Consider the following 26,405-nt stretch of genomic DNA (forward strand, 5'->3'; position numbering starts at 1 on the left):
GCGTCGTCACGTAAAATGGCACATGTTGTTTGTCTATTCCCCACGTATTCAGTATCTACGAAATGGCTTGTCTGACATGTTCTGCTGTATGAGCCCCGCGGAACAGATAAGCATGCAGTATGGCACACTTTAAATCATAAGTTTCGGGATCGACCCAGTGTGCCATGAGGCTCAGTAGGGACATCGGGCAAATATCAGTAGTGAAACTAAGAACAGCATTCCGATTCAAGTGACTTTGCATCGTTTCTTTTACTTTGCTGTACTGCTGTGGTGTGGTTGTGTCGGCAATGTAGTGTCTCGATGGCAGAGCGTAGCGTGGGTCCAAAACTTCCAAAAGATGTCTAAGTCTGACATTCTCGACTACTGAGATGGGCTAGTGTCAAGAACAGTAAATTCGACTAACCTCTCTGCTGCTACCTCCTCTTGAAATTGCCATATTGCAGTTATTGCAAATAGGTTTAGGACAGTCTTCACTCTCGAGAGTAAAATATTTCCACACTTCTGACATACTTGCTTTGCACCGCCATGGAGGTTTGTATTGCGCAGCTACCGTCAACCGTAATTAGCGGGTACTTGACGACAGTTGCCGTAAAGATTGGCACGACTAGTCAGCTAATGTAGCCGAGCTCCGATCACCGGAAAATAGGAAAAGATCAGGCCGATCCGATCTCAAGATCAGGATCAGGACATCCCTGAACTTAAACATTTAAATTTTTGTTACTGACTATTTGCACACTTTTTAACTTCTTAGGGAGTGTTTTGTCTAATACGTTCATGCAAATGCACAGTGATTTACATCGTTCTGATTGCCATCAACCTTTTTTGACTCAAACATTAAATCTTATCATATGCTAAGAACTATTTCCACACTTTATCTTCTCACAAAGTGTTGTTGGTGTATTTAAAGGAGCAATAACTGAAATGTCATTATTTTAAAAAGAAATATAATAGTTTTTAGATAGCAGTTTTAGCACACAGTAACTAGTTTTTAAATATGTGAACAATCTTGTATCGCCACTGTTTTCTGTTCTTATTGTGAGGCCCACTTAGACCATCCTCTTGAGCCTCAGCCAATAGGGACTGTATAGTGTGGAAGAGGATTACATTTTAAAAATACTCAAAAAAGGATGAAACGAGACAAAGCTGTTTCTATCTGTCACCAGGAGGACCTTTATTCAGGTGCACATTTAAGGTTACAATCAGCAAAAAGTCCTGGACCTATATGTCTGACTCACTCTTTTAAGGCCTGTTCTCTCACATGGGTGTGTGTGACCAGTCACGTATCCCAACAGATGTTTCTTTTCATTTTTGGAAAGAATTTTTATTAACAGTTCTACTGTGAAAAACAGCAAACAGCCAAACATTAATCTTAATCATCAGGAGGGTCTCCAGTGTTTTGAATGCATATTGTTTTTATCAACCAAGTTCAGCAAAGTTTTCCTTATATTACCTCTGCCATGAAAAACTAAAACATATCTGAACTCCTATAATAGTCCCAATGCTCAGGACATCTTTTGGACAGTCCAGTTCCTCCTCTAAGGGACCCAGACTTTGGAACTCTCTCTTGACTGACTTGAAACTACAGATTGATATTAACACCTTTAATAGAGGATTCAAACAGAGCCAGAAGTCAGGACAGAGATGTCCACATAACAATGTCAATACATGAATTAGTTTTAAGTTTAATGTATACAATTATATGTTCACTTGCATTTTAAATTGTCTGCTATTGTATGTAATTATTTGTACTGTACTGTGCAATATTAACTGTTTTCTAAAAGCCTCCTATGGGCTGGTGTTGAAAATTAATACATCTGCTAATACACTCAAGCATTGCATCTGGTTTGTCCAATGTACATGTGATATCCATTTGAAAAAAGAAAATAAAGGAAAGAAAAAATATCTAAAAAATAGGTATATGAAGTTCACAAGGTGATATTTTAGATGGACTACGGTATGAAGTGACACTGCATCTCTCTATGTTCTTCTCCATTCCCTTTGTTACATAGCCGTGCCGGACCGTTTGTGTACATGCGCATGCCCCTGTTTTCCAGGATACAAATATGTGAAGAAGCGAGCACCCCTCAAAATGCAGACTGTGAAATCTTGGCTGGAGTCACTCAGCAGTTGCAGGACAGTTTAGTAAGGACAGACTGCAACATTTTCTGCCACCAGTCGCCCACGACTACTCAATGGGTTCAATAGCCATCTTGCAATTGGAAGATTGTGGGTTGGATTCCAGCTTCCCCTGTCACATGTTGATGTGCCTCTGGGCAAGGCACTTAACCCCAAGTTGCCTACTGATCTGTATATCAGTGAATGAATGTGCGTGTGTTAGTGAGTGTGATTGGGTGAATGTGACTCTAGTGTACAGCTCTTTGAGTGGTCAGTATGACCAGAAAAGCGGCATATAAGTTCAGTCCATTTACCAGGACCTGGAGGTATTCACCTCAGCAGTACTGGGCTACATCCATCACTGTGTTAGCACTGTCACAGTGCACATCTGGGTGTTTCCCAATTGAACTTCATGGAACTTCTGAGGGATAGAAATAGCGCTTTCAGGTCTGGAGACAGGGACTGGTACAGCTACACCTGAGCCTCTCTAAACAGAGGCATACTGTAGCTGTCATCTCTCCACAGCCAAACCACCACTGTAGAGGTACAGGAAGTAAGGAGAACCCTGAGGTCAATGAACCCATGGAAAGCTGAAGGACCTGGTGGTGTGACAGGGAGGGTGCTGAAGGACTGTGCGGACCAGCTAGCTGGGGCTTTTGCCAGCATCTTTAATCAATCCCTCACCCAGTGCTCCATCCCTCCCTGCCTAAAGTGTTCCACCATAATCCCACTGCCAAAAAGGAACAATATTAGCAGTGTCGATGATATCCGACCAGTGGCAATAACACTCATCCTTATGAAGTGCTTTGAGAAACTGGTTCGGAGTCACATCACTTCATACCTGCCACTCACAGTTGACCCTCACCAGTTTGCCTACAGAACCAACTGGTCTATAGAAGATGCAATCGCCACTGCTCTGCACACCACGTTGACACACATGAAACAGTGAAGGAGCCACTCGAGGCTGTTCTTCCTGGACTTCAGCTTGGCTTTTAACACCATTATTCTGAGCAGATAGGTGAGCAAGCTGGGGGACCACTCCCAGAGAGTGAGAGTAGGATCCCACCTGTCCTCAGCACTGAGCACCAGTGCTGGCTCTCCACAAGCCTGTGTCCTAATCCCCTTACTCTACACCCTCTACACCCATGACCCTCCATCCACCCGAACAATACCATAAAAGTTTGCTGATGATACCACGGTGGTGGGGCTCATCTCCAGAGAAGATGAGACTGCGTAAAGAGTGAAGGTTGAATGACTGTCTGTCCGGGGCACCACCAACAACCTAATTCTAAACACCTCCAAGTCAAAGGAACTGATTTTACTAGGTGTAAACCAGACATTGAGCTCATCATTATAAATGGGGACAGGGTGGAGATGGTGTCAAATTTCAGGTTCCTGGGCACCTACATTAGTGAGCACCTAACAGGGAATGCAAACTCCACTTTAGTCCTGAAGAAGGCACAGCGGTAACTGTACTTCTTGAGGATTTTCAGGAAGAACAACTTGAGAACTGAGCTCTTGGTGTTCTTCTATCTTTGCTCTGTGGAGTCGGTATTGAGCCATGGCATCTTGGTGTGGTTCTCCAGCTGTACTGGGGTAGAGAGGAAACAGCTCCAGAAGGTCATAAATACTGCCCAGACACTGATTGGCTGCCCTACTCCATGGATTTAGTTACCCCCCCTGTGGATTATTTTAGTTTTCAGCTAATCCACACAGGATGCCTCTTAACACCCCAGAGGAGTCAGTTCTCAGGAAAAACGCTGTTATGGAAATAATTTGTCATAAAGTGGATATAGAGAAGAACCACCCAATTCAAAAGATGCCTTCCTTCACCACATAGGAATTTGACACACTTCTACAGAAAATAGATGTTATGGAGCTGAAAAAACACAGACTCGAAGTGAATTATGATGTAAATGCCGCGTATGGAAAGGAATCAAAAAGATCAATGAACCCCACACTTAGACAAAGAAAACTCGCCAATACTACAGAGAAATGTCCCAAGAAAAGTGAAACCACAACAGGCTGTTCTCACAACAAATGATAGGAGTAAACATGCTGGAAATGTTGGAGTTTTGCTACAAAACAGATTTGCTCAACTCCAACATGAGACTAAGGAGGATCATGACAACAATCAAGGGTATGTCAACAATTTTTGCTCTAAGCAACCAGAGAAAAAACAAGGCATAGGGCCAAGGACCCTAATATTATGCAATGGATTTGTAAATGGGATTAAACATTTATGTAACAAGAAAAACACAGAGGTGTTGATTTATAACTCTTTGAACTGTGGCCTGGTGTCTGATGTATCTGATATCTTTCCAAGGATCATGAAAGAACGCCCGTTCCTGGAAAAACCCATAGTCTGGATAGGAAAAAGAAGAAAATTTAGTAGTCTTGAAAGAGGATTACATTTGTCTGCTAAATTTAGTTGATGGTCCTAAATTAGTGTTGCGGCGATGCCATTTTTTGGCCCCAATACCGATACCCGATACCTGGCTGTGCAGTATCGGCCGATACCGATACCATACCGATACCATTACTTTGAAATTTATGTGTGTGTGTATATATGGAGAACAGCATACTACTTGGATGTAAAATAATTGCTATCGTGGCTTTGTCAAGCTGCTACCTTATTAAAGCAGGAAAAAAGACTAATACAAAGTGAATCCAGTAGAACTAGTGAGTGTCGGGAGAGAGAAGGCTGCGTTCAAGTGACATACAAACATCAAAATGGTATCTGTGCCCTATTTGTTGGTACTCGCCGATACCGATACCACCATTTTAGTGCGGTATCGGCACCCCGGCCGATACTGGTATTGGTATCGGTGCAACACTAGTCCTAATGTCAAGGTGTTTCTCAGCAGCCCTCGTGCACCCATTAACTGTGGATATGAGATTTTTTCAAGAGTTCTGTTGCTAAACAAATGGTTGAAAAAAACATGCAAACAAACAGGGGTAACCTTTATAGACAACTTTAACATCTTTTGGGAGAGGAGACATCTGTTCAAGAGTGATGGTTTCTCTCTAAATAGGTCAATTTCAAACATCTTCTATTCTGTGAACCATGCACCATCCGCTTTGTCCCAAAACAAAGCTCAACCAGTGCCAGAACAAATGATAATACCAGCACAGCCCGAACAAGCCAACATAAAGAAAGCCAGAAAGATGACACAGAAAGAGATTACATCAGAATTACAGTAAGATTCATCCCAGATCTCAACAGGACAAAAAGAGGACTCCCCTTTAACTTCCAATGAGAACCCAAAACCTCCAGATGTTCCCTTTCTGAAATACACTCATAACATAAGAAGTTTTTAAGATTGACCTACAGTTGACACCCTCTCCACATAGCAACCCCAGCTCTGTGACTAAACCAGCATCTTCCAATGACCGCAGAACCCCAGATCCTCCTCCTCTACGTATAAAGGAACATGCCGTTGTTCAGGACCTTCACATAACTTCTCTGTAATACACACCGGGCCCTTCTTGGACGGAGATTTTGGAATATGGAATACCCAATATGATACATGGCAGAAATAAGAAAAACAAAAGGACAACAAACAGGAATAGACAATCATACTTAAAACTCATAAACTGTCAGATGCAACCTGCCACAGAGACAATATCAACCACTAAGTTATATAAACTGGCTTTATTAAACATTAGATCTCTGTCAGGAAAATCCCTTTTAATTATTGATTTCATTACTGACAATAATCTTGATATTATGTTTTTAACAGAAAGGGGGTTACATGAATTTAATTAAGCAGCTATTCTGATGGAGTCGACTCCTTCAAACTACAATTTTCTTTGTGAGAGCAGATAGCAAAGGAAAGGTGGAGGAGTGGCAACATTGTTCAATGATTCACTAAAGTGTAAAAAGGTGTTTTTGGGAAAATTCGACTCTTTTGAACATTTGGCTCTCCAGGTAAAGAGCTCAGTACAAGCTATGTTTCTGAATGTTTACAGGCCTCCTAAGTCCATATCAAACTTTTTTAAGTGATAGGAGATCACTAACTTACAGGAGATCATGCAACAGCTAAGTTCCTCCTCCTGCTGCCTTGATGTTCTACCCACAGCTTTCTTTAAGAAAGTTTTGCCTGTCATAGTGTCTGATTTGACTCAGATAATAAACACGTCCCTTCTGTCAGGTGTTTTACCCCAGTCCCTAAAAATGACAATTATCAAACCACTGTTGAAAGAGAACAATTTGGACAAACTACTGCTGCAGAACTACAGGCCCATCTCAAACCTCCCCTTTATCAGTAAGATTATTAAAAAAGCTGTGTTTCAGCAATTAAATACCTTCTTAACTATGACCCAGCCACGTTGACGTTTTCCAGTCAGGTTTCCGTGCTCACCACAGTACAGAGATCACCCTTTTCAAGGTATTTAATGATATCCATATAAATACAGACTGTGAAAGAACCAGCATTCGATACTGTTGATCACTCCATTCTGTTAGAGCGCCTAGAAAACTGGGTCGCCCTTTTCGGGTACAGCATTTGACTAGTTTAAATCGTACTTAAAGACAAGGACTTTTTTGTGTCAGTAGGTAACTTTACATCAGAGATGACAAAAATCACATGTGGGGTTCCCCAAGGGTCCACCCTGGGTCCCCTCCTATTCAATATCAACATGCTCCCCTTAGCTCAGATCATAAAAAACAACATCAGCTACCATAACTATGCAGACGACACAGCTCTACATCACCATGTCATTAGGTGACTATGAACCCATTTAAGCACTGAGTAAATGCTTAGGAGAATTCAATGCATGGATGTGCCAAACATTTCTTCAATTGAATAAAAACAAATATTTCTGACTAATAGAGGAAAGATAAAAAGTTAGCACACAGCTTCAGCTAGAAACCACTGATCAGGCCTGAAATCTGGGTGTAGTAATGGATGCTGATCTGAACCTCCAAAAGCATTTAAAGACAATTACAAGGTCGGCTTTCTATCACCTGAAGAACATTTCCAGGATTAAAGCACTAATGTCTCAGCAGGATCTGGAAAAACTAATCCACGGGTTTTTTTTTTTTTTTTTTTTTTTGTCAAATTGACTACTGCAACGGTGTTTTCACAGGTCTGCCTAAAAAGTCGATCAGACAGCTGCAGCTGATTTAGAACACTGCTGACTGTGTCCTCACTAAGACTAAGAAAATAGAGCACATCACCCCAGTTCTGAAGTCCTTACACTGGCTCCCTGCATATCAGAGAATAGACTTTAAAATACTTCTGTTAGTCTATAAATCCCTGAATAGCTTAGCACCGAAATACATCACAGACTTATTATCAGTGTATCAACCCTCCAGACCACTCAGATCTTCTGGCTCCAGCCTGCTCTGCATACTTAGAACCAGAACCAAACACGGAGAAGCAGCATTTAGTTCCTATGCTCCGCTTATCTGGAACAAACTTCCAGAAAATTGTAAAAGCGCTGAAAGCCTGAGTTCTTTTAAATCAAGATTAAAAACTTGTTGTTAATTTGTTTAAGATTGCCTTCGACTGTCCTAGTTAAACTGTTTTACTGAAACATCATTAGTTCAACTTTGTAGTCCAACTGTTTTTAATGTTTGCTTTTAGTTTATATTTTTCCATGTTTTATTTTGTTTCTACATTTTATTCCAACTTGCTTTTATTCTGTTTTATTTTGCTATATTTTAATCTTGTAAAGCACTTTGCACTGTCTTTGTACTGAAATGTGCTATATAAATAAATTTACCTTGCCTTGCCTTGCCTTGCCTCACAACCCGGCCACTGCCACTTCAAACTCTTACTCTCAGGGAGGTGTTTCAGGGCATTAAACCCAAAAACAAGCAGCCTACAGAAGGGTTGTTGTTGCCCTGAACACCACAGATTCATCAAAACTCTGATCATCATTTTCTTAACGTCCCGTTTTAATTATATGTATATATATATATATATATATATATATATATATATATATATATATATATATATATATATATATATATATATATATATATATATATATATGCTGGTCTTGCTTGTGTTTAGACACAGGTGGTTCTTCTCACACCAGTCCACAAGTTCATCATGACTGAGCGGTCATTATGAACTGAGCCACGGGCTGAGGGCAGTCAGTGAGGTAGTTGATGGCAGCAAGATGTTTGTCCACTCCAGTGTCCTCCAGCTTCCCCCTCAGCAGCACCAGTCTGATGGTGAAGTCAAAGAACATGACTCTCACAGTGCTCCCAGTGGTCTCCAAGTGGGTGAGCGCCCACTGCAGCAGGTAGATGATGGCGTCCTCTACAGGACTGAAGGTGTGGATGGGTCAGTGGTGGGTGAGAGTGGTGGCAGGGTGGAGGGTAGGTCTCTGGTGGGCCTACCCTATATATATATATATATATATATATATATATATATATATATATATATATATATATATATATATACATTATATATACATAAAATTTTTCTTTTTATTTGCCTTCAATGCTTTCGAGAGTTGCTGTTTTTTAAATTTTGTTGTACAGTCTTGCATAATGACAATAAAGGCTTCTAATTCTGATTATTAGGTTTGTGTGTTAAATGTGAATCGGTGCAAAATCTGGGTTGGTGTTTCAGCAAAAATGCAGCTTAAGCGAAAATTCAGACTGAAGAAACTCTATTGCCTACCTCCATCAATCAGGGACTCATCCGCCTCCGACACAAGCCAATCAGCTTTGAACTGCTCCTCCTCGAAGCCAATCAGCATCCTGGGTTCATCTTAAAAGAACTCCACATCCTTGTCTCGGCCTTGTCCTCAGCGAGCAAGCAGTGGCTGCGCGTGTCCGGTTTGGACTCTGTTGACCGGTTTCAACCCACCTCCATCCCCTTCTCCACCATCGTAGCAAGCTTCGCCTGGCTTTCCTACGGTCCTCCTTCAACCTTGTCCCTATCAGAGTGTAATTCCTCCTGGACTCTCATGGAATTCCCTGTCACTCCTTAAAACGGTCCGGCAGAAGACCGCCATGTTGAGCCTGGTTCTGCCAGAGGTTTCTTCCCAAAGGGGAGTTTTTCCTCTCCACAGTTGCTTCATGCTTGCTCATCATGGACAGTTCATGCAAACCTGTGTTTATCAAGTTGGACATCTAGCTCAAACAATTCAGCATATGAACTGAACAAACTTTATGTATCTCCACTCCACCACCAGTTTCAGACCTGGGGGGAAATATCCCTATTCTCATACGCCTGCTTATGCATAGTGAAGTATAATTCAGCGTGAATTTTTCCTGCTGTGGTCTGAGCGCCAAACTCTTAAAATATTGTATCAATAAAATTCTTCTAATTGCCTTTTCTTTCTGTGTGAGTATTTCAGATTGAATTTAGGTTTGTTGACATAATGACAATAAAGATTCTTGATTCCTTCTGTCCAGGTCTCTGACCAACATTTATAGATGAAATTATTCTCAATGTCAGAAGAGGCATCCTTCATGTTGAGCAGCTTCTTTACAGAAATGCATTACTCAAGATGGAATTTGATCTATTTTGTCCCTCGTACATTCAGATATTGTACTGTTCAAACATTAAATCCTCAAACCTAAAAGGTCCTAAAACCTGCCCTTACTTCAGGTTGACCTCAACCTTTTTGCTAAATTTTTTCTGCACTCACAATCTACTTTATTTTCTCCTCCTATGTGTTTATTTCTTTGCAGACAAGACACTCAGAAAGTGGCACATCCTTTCTTGTCCGAAAAGATCAATATGCTGTAATGAAATTCCAGTTGCCTCATTATCGCCCACTCTCGTCACAATTCCCTCCGGTGATGATCAATTTGTAAGGAAGGAGTTCGCTGACTTTGATTTTCCCTTGACAGAAGATGTGGACGCTGAGGTAGATTGCTGACTGCTTTTCCCTCGAGAAACTATTCTTGTTGCTGATGTTTGATTTGTCCTCCTTCATACCATTGAAGTTTCCATACAAAGCTGGCTGCCCTGTTACTCAGTTTAAGACTGTCAGACGTATCCAGCTCAAATCTGTTTATTCGTTTCAATTCAGCAGGTATACTCCGCCTGCTGATTTTTGCTTCAGGTGCTAAAATGTGATGCAAAGAGTTGCCTTTCATGACACTAGGGGTAGAAAAAGTAATCAACAAAACTATCATTAGAGCAATCAATTTAGATCACAGTGTGGTTAGCATTGAAATTTCATATTCGGTCAGGTTAGATGGGGAACATCTTTTTACTAAGTGTTGCCATAGATTCTCAGCTGGGTTTAAGTTTGAACTAACTAACAACTGAATTTGATCTAAACCATCCCAAAGCAGCTTTGGGTGTATTTTAGGGTGGCTGTCCTGATGTAAAGTAAACCTCTATCCCTGTCTCATGTCTTCTGCAGCCTCTAACAGCTTGCCTTCCATAATTACCCAGGATTTAGCTCCATCCATCTTCTCATTAACTCTGACGAGCTTTTCTGTCCTTGCTGAAAAAGCATCCCCACCGTATGATACTGCCACCACCATGTTTTAACTGAAAGGTTGTGTGTTAAGCTTGATGGCACATAATGTTCTGCATTTCGGCTATGGTTTAGATCTTATGTGAGCAGAGCACCTTCTTCCACATTGCTCTGTTCCCTACATGGCCTGTGGCAAACTTTAAGAGGAACCTCTGTAGCTTTTTATTTAACAGTGACTTACTTCTTGCCTTTCTGCTATGAAGGCTAGGTCATTGTTTAAACTGTGAGATGTTCAAAGCTCAGGATATTGTTTTAGAACCTGACCCTGCTTTAAAGCTCTCCACAACATTCTCCCTGACCTGTCTGCTCGGTTACTTGGACTTCATGATTCTGTTTGTTCTGTTATGTTCTCTAACAAATCTCCATGCCCAGAAACAGAACTGATGCATATAAACTCTCTTTAAAATACATTATATTAAATTATGAAATTCCAGTAAAATGCATTGTAATAAACTGGTTTTATATGAAAATTGTTTAAGGGCTTTCTCATTGGTCTTTATACACTTTAGATATCGTATCTATACTGACCATGCACCGTGTTAATCCTTGAATTGAACATTTTCTGTGACTAAAGATTTGTTCCAGAGTTTGTTTTGCTCAGCGTTCGAGTCTGCATCTCTGTCATCTAAATTGACTTTCAAATATAGGTAGAATGCTTGAGTTACTTTTACATTCCGCCATGTCAGTTGTAATTAGTGCCGGGGGGAAAAAAACATTTCTCGCTGTTGCTGCTTTTGTAACATTTGTCAGCAAGTATGCTTGCATTGCCTTAGCTAAATTTTATGCGTTACACTGCTCTTTGGAAACAAAGCCACAACAAAATTTATTGTGATCTTCTTTCAGCTGCACAAAGAATGAGCAAACCGCTGCTGAATAAAATGCTTGTTTTTGAGTAAAGCATTCATATTATAGAGGGCAGCCTTTCCATTGAAAGACTTGAACAGACATGGATCAGCACTATTTTTTTTTCCTTTCTCTTTGTTTTGCTCTGGATTCTGTAAAACACACATGCAAAGACAAGATTTAAAACTTTGTGTGTGTCACTCTGTGACTGGGTCTGAGCCTGTTTGATTTCTCAGTGTGGATTGGATAATCCCCTAATCTGATAATGACACACTGTGCAGATTTAGTGATTAAAGTTCGGAGGCAAATGGTTGTTGCCATGGCTGCCAAATGAAAAACGATGGGAGTAAATCTGTGTGTGTATGAGGACAATGTGTTTGCAGTTTTAGGACAATGAGGATACATATTATTGTGTATCATTCATTGGTCTGTGTCTTATCACTAAAATAACTATAACGTTGTTACATCTTGTGATACATTGTAGAGTAAACTCAGGTTGCTGATGTAACACTGCTCGATATGTATGTTTTAGAAATGTGTCATAAAATTAAATATTGTTATCTAACAGACAATTTTATTATGGCTAGAAATATATGGATTAGCCATATTGCTACTGTCTTGTGATCAGTACCAAAAGAAATCCAATATTGTGTAAGACCATATGAGTAGTCTAAATACATGTAGCAGCAGGGTGTATTGCAGCAATGAACAGGACATATGATAAGGCAGATAGTACAGTTACTCGGGGCAACAGAGTTCACAGTGACCATGTAAAGTGACTATTTTTGTTCAGCAATCTTATGACTTGTGGAATGAAGCTGTTGGGGAATCTGGTTGTTCTGCATTTAAAGTTGCTGAACCTCTTGCCAGCGGGAAGAAGGGTGAACAGTCCCTGATGGGGGAGGGAGGGGTATTTCATGGTTGTAGGAACCCTGGTCAGGCATCATCTGTGAGCAGCAATTTTTCCGGAAGTCAATCTCCTTTGTTGATATTCAGGATAAAATTGTTTTTGGCACCCCAGTTCATCAGGTATTTCACGTCCTCTTTGTAGGCCAGTTTGTTGTTGTCTCTGATGAGACCCACCACTGTCGTCCGCATACTTAATGATGTGGTTCAAAAAGGGCCAAAGCCGACTCTTTTTCCTGAGGAGGCTGACATCCTTTAACATCTGTTGGACGATGCTGAGAATGTTTTATGAGTCTGTTGTTGTGGGTTGCGGACAACAACAGACTGAACAAACTGATCAGGAGGGCCGGTAATGTTGTGAGGGAGGAGCTGGATACTCTGACAGCAGTGGCAGAGAGGAGGATGCTGACCAGGCTCTAGTCCATCTTAGACAATGTCTCACACCCTCTCCATGACACACTGGCCTAGCTGAGGAGCTCCTTCAGCAGAAGAATCCTCTTACCCAGATGCACCACAGAGCGCCACAGGAAATCATTCCTGCTTGTGGTCATAAATCTTTACAACGCCTCCCTCAGTGATTCAGACCCCCCCCCCCCCTGTAAATGACACTTCATTCATTCTTTGCACTGTTCTTGCACAACATCACTTTATTTGGATCTATAGTTATATATATATATATATATATATATATATATATATATATATATATATATATATATATATATATATATAAATAGAGAGAGAGAGAGAGAGAGAGAGAGAGAGAGAGAGAGAGAGAGAGAGTTATATATGTGGAATGTTGTGTATACTACTCTGGCTTCCTCCCACAGTCCAAAAACATGACTGTTAGGTTAATTGGCTTCTCCAAATTGTCTTTAGGTGTGAGTGTGTGCATGAATGGTTATTTGTCCTGTCTGTCTCTGTGTTGCTCTGTGACAGACTGGTGACCTGTCCAGGGTGTACCCCGCCTCTCGCCCAGTGAATCCTGGAGATAGGCACCAGCAACCCCGCGACCCCATGAGGGATTAAGCGGTTTGGAAAATGGATGGATGGATGGATGGATATATATATATATATATATATATATATATATATATATAAATGTTTGTATATCTGGAGCGTGTAACAAAAGTAATTTCCCTCTGGGATTATTAAAGTATGTCTGATTCTGATTCTGATTCTGAACAATGTTCAAAATTACACATTTTGTTTTCAAAAGGCTCCAACTCTGCCAAAACATTTAAAATATGAACCAATAGCAAATTTTGCCCTCAAACAACACAACCTGCACACAAATGTTTGAGCCCTTCCAATCATTCATTACACAAGGGGCAACAAAATACAAAACACCACACTCAATGTGAATCAGTGCAGCATTGCTGGTTTATTGTAGCCAAAGACTGTACGCAGCTTACATGTCAGTGTCATTTGTAGTCACATTTGCCTTCTTGCAAAAAATGGAGCCAGTATCAAATATGCTGTGATCCAAATTTTATTGATTATTCATTCTTTTTTCCCAGCTTGTGGCTACAAATGAAATATTCGAACAGAAGAGACTAGAGCTGTCTGTCTCTTCTAGTCTCTTCTCTCTTGACGAATAGGCCACATGGCCTCATCTTCATCACACTCAATATTTTCCCTTGCGATGCACCTAGGGAAAAATCTTCTTGCATGCCTGATCCATCCTTGATATGCCTCTGCATCTACATCTTGGGCGGCAGCAGTCATTGCATTGAGCGAGGGCATCTGCTCATAGGGAAGGTGATAATATACCTTCCATCTCCATGCACTGAAGAATCTCCTATAAGAATAGATAGAGATGTATATACTGTATAGCAGCAATACCTGCTCTCCCGTCGAAAAACTCTTACAATGGATGCAACCGTGTTTCTATTGATAACAGGTTGGACTTTTTGTCCCGCCCCTCTAAGTGAAAGGCCATGATTTACCACATGATCAATCATAGTTGCCCAAATTTCATCTGTAACTTGAGCCCTTCCAGTTATACCTCCACCTTGCACACGGATTCCTCTTCCTCATAATCTTCTTCCCATGACCCATCTACCTCTTATTCTGACTCTTATCTGCGTTAGACCATCCATGCTTGCAAAGAACAACACACAATATGGCACCTTTTACGTAAAGCCTGCAAACTGATTGCAAATTGAAAAATTGTGTAAAGAAGTGTCAATCAGGTGTCTCAGTGATTTCATTCCAATCAAGAAGTTTCTAAGGGCTGGGAACATATGGTTTCTGTTTAACTACCACAGCTAAATCAATGGAGTTTGGACTGCATGAATTACATCCGCCCTGTTTTGCAAAAGGGCGGAAAAATTGTGTCAAACCAATGAGAATGGGTTAACTCATTTGCAAGAGGTGTCTTTTGCTCTGCTGAGATGGTAATGATGAAAACTGAGAGGTTGCAAGTTTTTTCAAACAGGTCAAAGCAATCAATAAAAACTGTAATATTCTCCATATGCCTTCATCAGAAATTTCTAATTCCACTCATGAGAAATGTGCTCTTTAAGGCTTCTTATTTACTGCCGCTAACATGGTGAATCGCGTTATCTGCGTTCCATTGATGAGAGGTTCTTTCATGTTCGTGCTCCTGCTCAACTCAGAGCTGATTGGATTTTGAGTTTAGCTATTTGAATAATATCACCTGTTCTGAAACCGAAAACACTGAGTATGAAAGACTGGGGTAGAACTATTCAGAGTAGCCGCTTTCTACTCAAGGTAGGTCGGCCACTCTTTCTGAAACGGGGCCCAGGTGCTGGGGAATAATTGTTTTGAACACTGAGCTGAAGTCCAGAAGCAGCATGTGCACAAGGGTGTTGTTCTTCTTCAGGTGTTCAACGCTAAGATGGAGTGCAGATGAGATAGTGTCCTCTGTGGAGCGGTAATCACACTAAAGTGGATCAAAGGGGGGGGGGGCTACAGAGCGGATTAGTTTAAAATTGCTTTTAAAATGGCTGCAGACGCTGTAGAGTAATTTCTTCCCACTGCAGCATGATGCTTCCTCAGTTGCTGTCACAGAAATAAAGAACTAAATCAATTATTCAATTCTTACTTGCATAGGGCATTTAGATTTCACCTCGAGTAATTTTTAATAGACTGTAAGCCTCAGTCAATCATGAGAGAGTTCTCTTCGTTTTGTGTTTACATACCACAAGCCTACACAGCAGAGCCTGAAAAACAACTTGCTGAGCTAATGACAGACATCATTAGCTGGAGACAGCTGCACAAATGAACTTCCAAAATACAGACAACATATCAAGTGTCCCACCAAAGATAATGTCACACTGGACCACTGACCACACAGGGAGCATTTTATTAAAGTGAATCATCTGGTGGGAAAAAGAAAACTGTCAGGAGCACTCACAGGAACAACTGAAATGGAAAGGGACAGGTTAGGGGCTGTGGAGAACTCGATGAGAGACAGAAAAATCAGAACAAAAGCCACTAATCTTCCCAGAGACTGGGAGGGTGCACTGAATCCAATCTGTTGTTACTGGGGCTTTGACTGGATCCTGATAGTGATGATAGAAAGGGTGGAGGCATCACTATAAGCAGAGCTGACTGCTTGGATCTCAGTGAAAGGAACAAGGGATGAGACTTGTAGGGTCCCTGTGTGGGTCATACACAGGAGAAATATATCAAGGGCAAGGCAGCACAGGGGAATCCTAAAACACCAGACTGGCTCAAAAACAACCAAGGCAGCCAAAAAAGTGCTGGATATCTACTCACACTATGGCTTTCAAAAATCTGGCACTAGCTGACTGTGGAAACCTCATATGTAAAGGCAGAGATATAGGTGAATGAGGTGGGGCTAATGAGCCAATCAGCAGATGCAGCTGGTGAGACACAGTGAACTGGCTAAATTAATAAGAGAAACAGAGGGAAACCAAGATAGCTGAGTAGATTCCTGACACATGGCCCTCTCAGCTTCCCTCACTATCTTCTGTTTTTTGCCATATTGCAGCATGAACATCACACTGCAATGCACTCAGCTCACTCTCTCAACCACTGCTCTGTAGAATATTGTAAAGGAATTCGCTCGTTATCAATGTTCTCTTCTCAAAATATAGGATTTAGGCATATTCAGATCAATTCAATTTATATAGCGCAAATCTACAACAAATATCATCACAAGGCACTTTACAAAGACATTTAAATTATTAGAAAGTTATAAAGTTTTCAATCTAAAAGCTAAGTTCTGTTCTGTCTCTCTTCGAGGTCGGTCGTGTTTTCAGCTCTCTTCAGCTCCTTATCTGCTCTGCCCTGCCCTGCCCCCCCCCACTCCTGCTTTTTGCTCCGTTTTTGTGTCTTTGTGCAATTTCTTCATAGCAATTGAAAGCTTGGAAACTGCTAAGAAAGCTAAGGAAATTATGGATCTTGTCAGCTAGTCTCTCAACACTATTGATAAAATTTTTGCAACTGGAAAGCAAAAGAACGGGGGAGCGTGCCTGTCCCGATGGGACTTTTTTTGCGGGATACACCTTCGATCAGTGGGATAAATGGTCTACGGTGTCCCTCTCAATTCTTTCCGTCGAAGACGTAGAAGACGTATACATGTTTAGATTTATGATTATTGGATTTCTTCTTATTGGATTCAGAGGATTTCTGATGTATCAGCAACTTCAGAGACTGCTGGCGGTGAATTTGGCCTTGATGAGGCCAAATTCGACGCCATCAACCACTAGGGCGGTAAATGAACAGAACAATAAGCTTAATAAACTGGCTGCAGATGTTATCCCATCTCACTCAGAGGTGAGATGGGATAACATCTGTAAGTGACGACGCGAAAATAGCACACTAATTTGGAATATTGGATCTTGGAGCCAGTGATGAAAAAGACTTTAAAGCTGAAGGAAAAGTGGTTCAGCTTGTTCTCATAACAAAATGTATATTCTAATCGGACTTTCCCACTATCTAAATTCTCCCCTGGCTTATGGCGAAATTGGACAGAACTACTCCCCCCTGCTCCCTCCTCCCCAGCAAACATCTGTGGATGCGTCAAGCTGGGCCGTGAAGTGATAAAGACTTTCCAACGTATCAAGGACACTTGCATGCCGGATGGCGTTTATGGACACACAATACTCCACCGAACACACACGCACTACTGATGCTCATTTATCTCACGAACTTAGACGCGACTAATGTTAATCTCCAATGTTATCCTTCTGCTATTTGTGTCTCGTTATATTTGTGCTTCTCGTGCAATGAGTTTTTTTGTCGGATGTTTCACACCGTATCGTGAGAGCATAAGGTTTTTATCTTCCCTCTCCTCCCCCATTGTGAAAATCTATCTTTCCACAGATTCAAGGGCAGCGCCCTGTGGGCACGCGTAAGGCGGGGTCTGGGGCAGTTTGGAGGGATGCGCCTAACGGCTGTGCAGAGTTGCATCGGCCGTCTGGCTGCGTTCCTTGGCAACGCAAGGCCTCAGTCAATCGTTCCCCCCAAAATGTTTGTTTATGTATGTGATGGACGGTTGTACTACAACTGAAATATCGATTACTAATGCAAATTGTAGTTGACAAATAAAGATTGTTTGATTGTTTGATTGTTTGATTGATTGATTGATTGATTGATTGATTGATTGATTGATTACTTTGTAGTGATTTGTGAATATTGGATGCAATGTGAAGGGTTGGACTTTTAGCCAAAATGGTACAGATTTGACAAAGCCTAAATTATTGAAGTCAGGATGACAAGGAGGTATATATACAAAGGGAGGCAACAACTAATTACTGGTTACTAGTGGGGAGTGTTCTCTGAGGAAAAAATCAAACATGTCCATTTCAGCATCTGTCAGACTATTACAGACAAATTAAGAGTTATGTGGAAATAACATTTTGTTGTTTAATGACATATTTAGATTCTTGTTAATTACTTATTCATTGTGAATTTACCATTCCCTAGTCCTCATATTTGCTATCATTAGTTGTTATCAAGCAGACCTGCTTTGGGGAAGTATGAAATTAAAAATTAGCATTTGCAAATATAAATTTAGGCATAGCTAATTGGAATTTCTATTTTTGGAAAGAATACTCGGAATGGCCAGCATCAGCATTTCCAAGCTTGATATCAGGCTACATGCTTAACAGTCACTCTGTAGACACAGTTTGAGCAGAGAGGTTTTAATAGCAGGATTTATAGTGCCAAAAATAGTGCTGTGCTTGAATTTTGAGACGCTAGGGTTTTGTAAAAAAAAAAAAAAAAAGAAAAAAAAATCTCATCCTTGTTGTGTATTTAATTTTAAGCCAAAGATTTCCCACACAACATAAATGGAAAACATCCCTTCACATCCAGTTACAAAATATCTTGCAGTCTCCAGATGAACAGAATGAAAACCATTGTGCAGCTAAGGCACCTTAAAGAACATTAGCAAAACCAAAAGCACAGTCTGATCTAAGCAGTCATGTTGCAAATATATGCCAGTAACCTTCAGCCTTCTGCATTTTGATTCAGGTTCAAAGCATTCTGTGGTTTTTGAAAGCATCCTACAAATATGCTTTGAAGAGCTGCTAAGCCTCTCTAGGTATTAGATAGAAAATGCAGGATTTCATATGTTATGTAATCCTGCAACTGATCAAAGAAAATACAAGTCACCTAAATCAAATGCTCAATGAACGCCTTTTTACGTGGATTAGCCCAAACATGCAAACGAACTGACACATAAATATGGAAGGAAAGGAGATGAATGTAGCACTTATAGTCCAGAGATGGTGAGTCCCATGACAGAGGAAAAAGAAAAACAGACTGCTGTTTTTCTCAAAAACACAAAACTCAGACTATCACTACACTGAATGAGAAATATATTTCTATGGGAGACCAGCAAGCTCAGATTAATGTTTCCACCTCTGCAACCAACCCCAGGGCTCAGCTGGTGACACAGTTCAGCAAATAATCAGACTTCTACTAAATGCAACTGTGCCAATAATGCACAAGATGGCAGTATGCACAAAAATCAACTTTTCTTAAATGAAGATCTGCTCCAAATGAATATTATAATGAATTATTATTAATGATAATAATTTTTCTGTTTCATTCCCGGAGGAAAATCCATGGGGCTTCTGTCCAAAACTTACAGCTGGTGGTATCCTGACAGGCGGAAGGAACAAAATGATTAGGATTAAGACTGGAAGTAAGGAAACAATAAGGGAAATTCTGTAGCAGTCAAGACTCATAATATGGTGAGGGGCTGTTGCTGTTGTGGGCAGGCTGGTTGAAATGGAGGACTAAGATTCTTCTATAAATACCACATAGCTGATCAGACATAATATGCAATTCAAATGACAGATGTCATGGTAAGTAAAACATTTCTTAAATATTCATATAAATCTAATGATAAATACAAAATGTCAAAAATAAAAATGACTAAAATCTGTCCCCACAAAAACAAACAGCTGCAGGTCAAATGCATATATTCACTGCATGCTGAAAACAAAAGTTGAACACCAAAGTTAAGTACCCTAAATAAAAATGTATTCTAAAGGATGTAATGTGGTCTTCATGGAGAGCAGCAATAGGTATGCCTCATTGCTTATTCCAGATCATCTGACTGTCATTCACAACAACCATGACATAAAGACCCCAGGGCTATAACCTAAGCATTTGACACAGTTTAAAAGGGTCACATTTTAGCTTTGTTCAAGGCTGTTAAAACCGATTCAGGCATCAGTTCATGCTGACTTCTGCATGCTGAACATTATTATTACATATTTGCACAACACAAATATCAAGCTTCCTGCAAACCCACAGTGGTGGTAATGTTCAAATTAATTTATGATATATATATATATATATATATATATATATATATATATATATATATATATATATATATATATATATGCAGCAACAGTATATTATAACTACGCACCAGCTTCCTGCAAACCAATTTGGATTTGCTTTTTTTTTTTTAGTCAGTTTTATGTGTTTTACTTATTACTTTCGCAATTATAAACTGCTCTGATTTAGGATAACGGAAGCTACTAACGCTGGTTTTAACAGCAGCTTTCCAGCTCCTCCTGATTAGAACATGTGGGATCTCAATGACTTCCTGTACTTCTACACAGATTTACAGCATCTTTCAGCTTTTATGTGCATGTTAAAGCATGGATGTAGCGACCAGTATTCTATTTCTTTCTGGACAAGTGTAAGTGTTGCATTTCTGATAAAGAAATTGGTTTGTAAAATCATTCTGCTGTATGCAAACTCACACATGGACAGCTATTCAATCAAGTTAATTTACTGTGCACCCCCAGGTATAGTAACCAATCAATGCCGATGTGTTACTGCCCACACTGAAATTAAGGCTGAACACAGAAGCCAGCGCTATGAATCAGTCCTGGCAGTGTTTTGTCTTTAACCAATAAATAGCTTTTTTGGAAGGCCTTGAAGCTGCAGTTGCTAACTTTTGTACAAATGTATTTTGTGTATATTTGTTAAAACTGTCACTATGTCCTCACAGTAAAATATGAGATAATGTGTGTGTGTGTGTGTGTGTGTGTGTGTGTGTGTGTGTGTGTGTGTGTGTGTGTGTGTGTGTGTGTGTGTGTGTGTGTGTGTGTGTGTGTGTGCGTGCGTGCGTGCTCCTCTGGCTCCTACAGGTGGCCATTTGCGGAAATTCTCTGCTCACAGTCAGAAACTACAAATCAGAGCCAGGAGAAATGTCTGGCTCTGATTGGTGGTCAAGTTTTTCTTGTGCCACTTCTATCCTCCATGTTGGGATTTGATAACTCTGACCATAAACCCAGCCGATTGATCATTGCTGTTGCTTCCAATGTTTGTTTGTGTTTTTGTTTTGTTTCTTCTTTTAATTTTTGTTTTCAGAGTAATGTACAGTATGTGATTTAGAATCATATTCAAGTACAAGTAAAAGTCCAGGTTTTGTAAACTACTTAAAAAAGTACAAAGTACACAAAAACTGTTCATGTAAGGTTGAGATGGGACTGCGCATGAAAACTGCTCTTTATTAGTCAGACTAATTGTGTCAAAAACAGTTCAAATAGCGTGAATGTATTTTTTTTTCTTTCTTTACTGCTTATGGAAAGTTTATGTTTGTCTTAGAAGGGATGGAAAGAGATGGAAAGCCCATGTTTAAATTGTTTTGCTTTAGCATTTTGCACATAAGTTTGTGGTGCATTCGTATCCTAAATAATTTATATAAAAGTTCAGATATTTCACTAACTAGATACTAACATACATGGACAAACCTTATAAAAACATATATTGCAGCAGAAAGACTTTGAGTATTCAATATGCTGCATGAACTGTTTAATAGGATATTGCAAGAGAACACAAAACATTTTGCGAGGGAACACAAAAGTATTGCGAGGGAGTTCAATACTTGTCCAAGGTAATGCAAAACAAAACAAAAATTGCCATGTCCCCTAGGGGGCTCCGTACATATGACCTGTTGTGGAAGCAGGAACTCATGATTACATTATCTAATCTTGGAATAAGGGGTAAAATTAATAATTGGATCAATTGTTTTTAACACACAGAAGAATTTGTGTTAGGATGGGTGCTGACTTGAGTTAAGATTATACAGTTGAAAATGGTACTCAACAAGGAAGCATAGTTAGCCCAGTCCTCTTCTCGATCATGATAAATGATGTGCTTCCTAGTGTTGATCAGAACGTTGGAGTTTCATTGTTTGCAGAGAGTTATATGGAAAAGGGGAAGGAATCAGGAATTATGGTTAAGAAAATGCAAGAGGCACTCCTGGAGATAGAAAGGCATGGGGATTCAGATTATCAGTGTCAAAAACTAAAGCAGCGGTATTTACTAAGAGGATAAAGCCAATTGAAATAAATCAAGTGTATGAAGAGCAGTTAGAGGTGGAGAAGTCTATCAAATATTTGGGAATTTGCTTTGATAAAAAAATAACATGGACAGTACATATTGAAAAAAATCTTGATAAAGCCAAAAAGATTGTTAATATATAGCTCTAGTGAGATCCTTTCTGGATAATGGATATCTGGTATATCAATCAGCAGTAGATAGATTTTATTTAAAAAAAAATTGGATGTGATTCAAAATCAAGCCTTAAGATTGTGTTGTGGTGCAGCTAAATCTACGCTAGTGGCTGCAATGCAAGGTGAGATGGGAGAAATGCCTCTTCACCTCAGAAGGAAGCAATGGTGTATTGGGCTAATGTAAAAGGTCATAAGGTTTTCCATCCTATAGAGAAGATGATAGAATTGAGTCAAGAGAAAGAAAAATGCCAGCTTAGGAGGTTTGGATTGACCATTACAAAATTAGTAAGAAAGATTAAAGTTGATCACTATAAATCCCACAGTACCTTCTTCTGTAGTTCCACCTTTGTACCTTGGAGGAAGTATCTACTGACACTTATCTATTACAAAGGCATCAAAACTTGGTGATAAAGTAGGAGCTGCTTTTATTGAACTAGAATCAGGTCATATGTCAAATCATAGAATTAGTGATAAGGCTTCTGTTTATAATGGGGAATTAGTCGCTATCATCTTGACATTAATGTGGATTAAATCCAGTAAACCTAAATGTGTCGTTATTGCCACAGACTCCAGTAGTACAATTTTCAGCATAAAGTTTGGACAATCGCAGTCCAGGCAGGATATTATAATAAACATTTTACAGTTGGTTTACAGAATTTAAAAATCAGGAATTTTAATTGGTTTTGGTCCCATCCCATATAGGAGTAGTTGGTAATGAGCTTGCAGATAGGTATGCTAAAGATGCTACTAAGAAATCAGAAATCACTCTGGAAGTCTCATATAATAAATCAGAAATAAAAGCTATAGTGAAGGAATAAATGAAAAAGAAATGGCCGGAAGGAATAAAGAACATAAAGGGAGACATTTCTATTCTATTCAAAGGACAGTGGGAAAGATGAGGTTTTCCCCAAAAAAAATCAAATGACTATGACCTGGATGACTGAGAATCTTCACCAGCATAGGAAAGATGAGGGAAACATCAAGGAGGAAGAGGGAAGATGATATTCTATCAAGATTTAGATTGGGTCATACTTATTTGAACTGGAGTTTGAACAAAATAGGAAAGCATCCTACAGGACTATGTGTGTGTGGTCAGTCACAAGAGACAGTTGAAGATGTGCTTATTGATTGTATAAGATGTCATAGAGAAAGACATAAAATGTAGAGTTTAACTTGAACGAATTACTTTGGTTAAGTTCTGAGCATATTTTATTTTTCAGTTTCTTTTAAGAACTGAACTGTTTATTCGGATATAGGGTCTCCATTCTGGTTCACACTCCAACTCAGATGTTGGCGGTAATGCACACTCAAAGGTTGTCAGCCAAAAGCCATAAAATCCAAGGAAGAAGAAGAAAAAGAGCTAAATATAAGAATAGACCCCACATCGATCGCTTTCGCCTATGAGTGCTGATGAGATTTAGGGGTGCCATCTTGGGGCGGTCGACAGCTCAGCTCAGTGTAATGTGTTGACCAGGTGCAGAATCAATTTTAATCAACTAAAACTCGCTGAATATTGAACTAATGTTCATGTTTTTTTTTTTGCTGAAAACGTTAAAACTATAGCTATTAAAACAAATTGTCCAGTGCATTTAAATAATCTTAGTGGAGTTAAAAGTAATGGAATATTCTGACAGGTTGTATGTATGTTGCAAAAAACAGCCACTAAAACATTTTTATAATTTTTTTATTACCATATACACAAACACATTTGTACATGTATACACATATTATATTATATGCGTACATATACATAATTCCGTAATTCCTGCGCTGCGACAGTCAATGCAGGGTCTACTCTTATATTATGTCTATGAACTAAATGACCTGCGAAGCTCCAAATTCAAAGATGGCAGACAACAGTGGACTTAGTGGATCTACCAGCTCGGATGAAGTGTCACACTTAATGTCGATAACGTGTGTATACAGTGTTTATTTCAAAAATAGTACTATTTAAATAATATACAGTTCTTGGACTTACAGACGCTGCTGACAATGCTAGTAGCATTAGAAGTGGCTTGTGCTAATTAATTAGGACTGACCTGCAAAATATAAAATCTTTATTTTGAGACCTAATGTTGGTCTTACAACACCTGAGGTGAAGAGCTATACATAAAATCAACATCATAGTAAAATAGTATATATATATATATATATATATATATATATATATATATATATATATATATATATATATATATATATATATATATATATAATATATATATACAATATATATATATATATATATATATATATATATATATATATATATATATATATATACATATATATATATATATATATATATATAGTACATCCACATTTTGCTCCTCCTTCGAGCTGCATAATGCAATGCCCCCCGTTGCCAATTAATACTTAAAGATAGGTGACTTGCATATTTATTAACAATATGTGGAAGTGTCTGAGAGCATATTGCCACAATGTTCTGTCATCCAGTCAAAACAAATTTAGCTTTTGTTAAAATCTTTATATATTTTCTGCCTTGATTCAACCAATGATTTTATACTCAAAAACGGCAGTATGATTAGTGTACATTGTATTTATGTTATTTGACGAAATTAAAATACAAAATAAAATACTTTTTTTTCCAAAGTAGACTAGGGCCCCAGCAACAACAGCACAACTTCAGAAGGCTTGACTGTAGGACGCATTATGCAGTGGATGACTGAACAACAACACAAGCCTGTTCTGCCAAACGAAAAGAAGGACTTTGTTATTATTTTGAAATTCAACCATGACTGTGATTCTATGTTACTCTTCAGGGTACCCGCAATGATTTTTTTTCCCGCAGATCTAATTCTGATGACTATAAGGGAACGTATTCCATACAAATTATTGGGACTCCTGTCTCATGTTAAATTAAACAGATGTCAAAGCCCTTTTTTCTGCCAAATGAATATGATTATGCCAATGGATTTATTATTGACTGTACGGTTTCCATGATATACAGATTCAGAGGACAGTCCTTTTCCTGCACTTAAACTCCATATGGTTCCACATGCACAGCATCAAACATCTCCCAGTCAATATAACTCCATATTCTAAAAAAAAAAAAATAAATAAATAAATAAATAAATAGTATGAAACACCTTTTCTTAGCTTCATAGAATACCTGCCTATGTCATAATTTAATGTTTTTAGCGTCATAGTACGAGGTGAATCACCAGTGTCGGAGTAGAACCAGGTAAATATTACAACAGAGCCAAATGATGACAATTAACTATTTTCAAAACAATGCCAAACACACACTGCTCTACAGAAGCATAGTGCAATGACAAAAAAAAACATTTAACCAGAGTTAAATGCATATGCTTAAGCAATCAGAATATAGACATATAAACACATCATTTTATTTTGCTGACTTGCTCTTTATGTAAGCACTTCAATAAAGTATTCCGCACATGCTTATTTATCATTATTCAACAACTTTCTTCTGAATTTTAGCCTTTCACTTTTTCCACACTGTTGCAGATATTAAACTCATTCAAAATAAAATAATTTTATAGAAACCACAGCCTCCACATGTTCCATTTAAAAACTGTTAACTACACTTTGCCTTTGTACACATTGCTTCAAGTGGGAGCTATGATAAACCTGCAGGTCTTCATTTGAGTCACAAGGGTTCTTCATGTGACACAAAACCCAAAGCTGGTTTGGGGAGAGTCCACCTTCTGACCTTAAGTTATGGTTGTTCTTTGTTTTTTTTAGGGAATTTGATAACTGCGCATGTCAGAGTGGCTCCATTCGGAATAAAGGCAGTTGCATATACAGTACATGCACATTATGATCGGATTAATTGATTTTGTGCCCATATAAACGGTGCAATCGGATTATTTAATACAAGTACATTTCAATCTGTTTGTGAAATTTTGTGCATGTAGACCATAGCCAGTTTAATCAAAGATGGTGCCATCCATGGGAATGAATGCTGCACGTCAATGACTTGATGTTATCTACTGGGTTTCCTCGGATATAAACCTTTTAACCAACCTATCTGGATGGTTTGATAGAATTAAGTGTGTAAAGTGTCTCAACATGAAATGAGTTGTGTAAATTAATTGAATTGAG

General features: G+C 39.1%; 1 protein-coding gene across 5 annotated transcripts in view; it reads left to right on the forward strand.

Annotated features, from left to right (window-relative positions):
* The window catches only part of si:dkeyp-72e1.9 (syntaxin-binding protein 4), a 189,076-nt gene that overhangs the window by 17,976 nt on the left and 144,695 nt on the right, over window positions 1–26,405 (forward strand). The window lies entirely within an intron of this gene.

This window comes from Fundulus heteroclitus, chromosome 16 (genome assembly GCF_011125445.2).
Source record: "Fundulus heteroclitus isolate FHET01 chromosome 16, MU-UCD_Fhet_4.1, whole genome shotgun sequence".
NCBI classification, from domain to species: Eukaryota; Metazoa; Chordata; class Actinopteri; order Cyprinodontiformes; family Fundulidae; genus Fundulus; species Fundulus heteroclitus.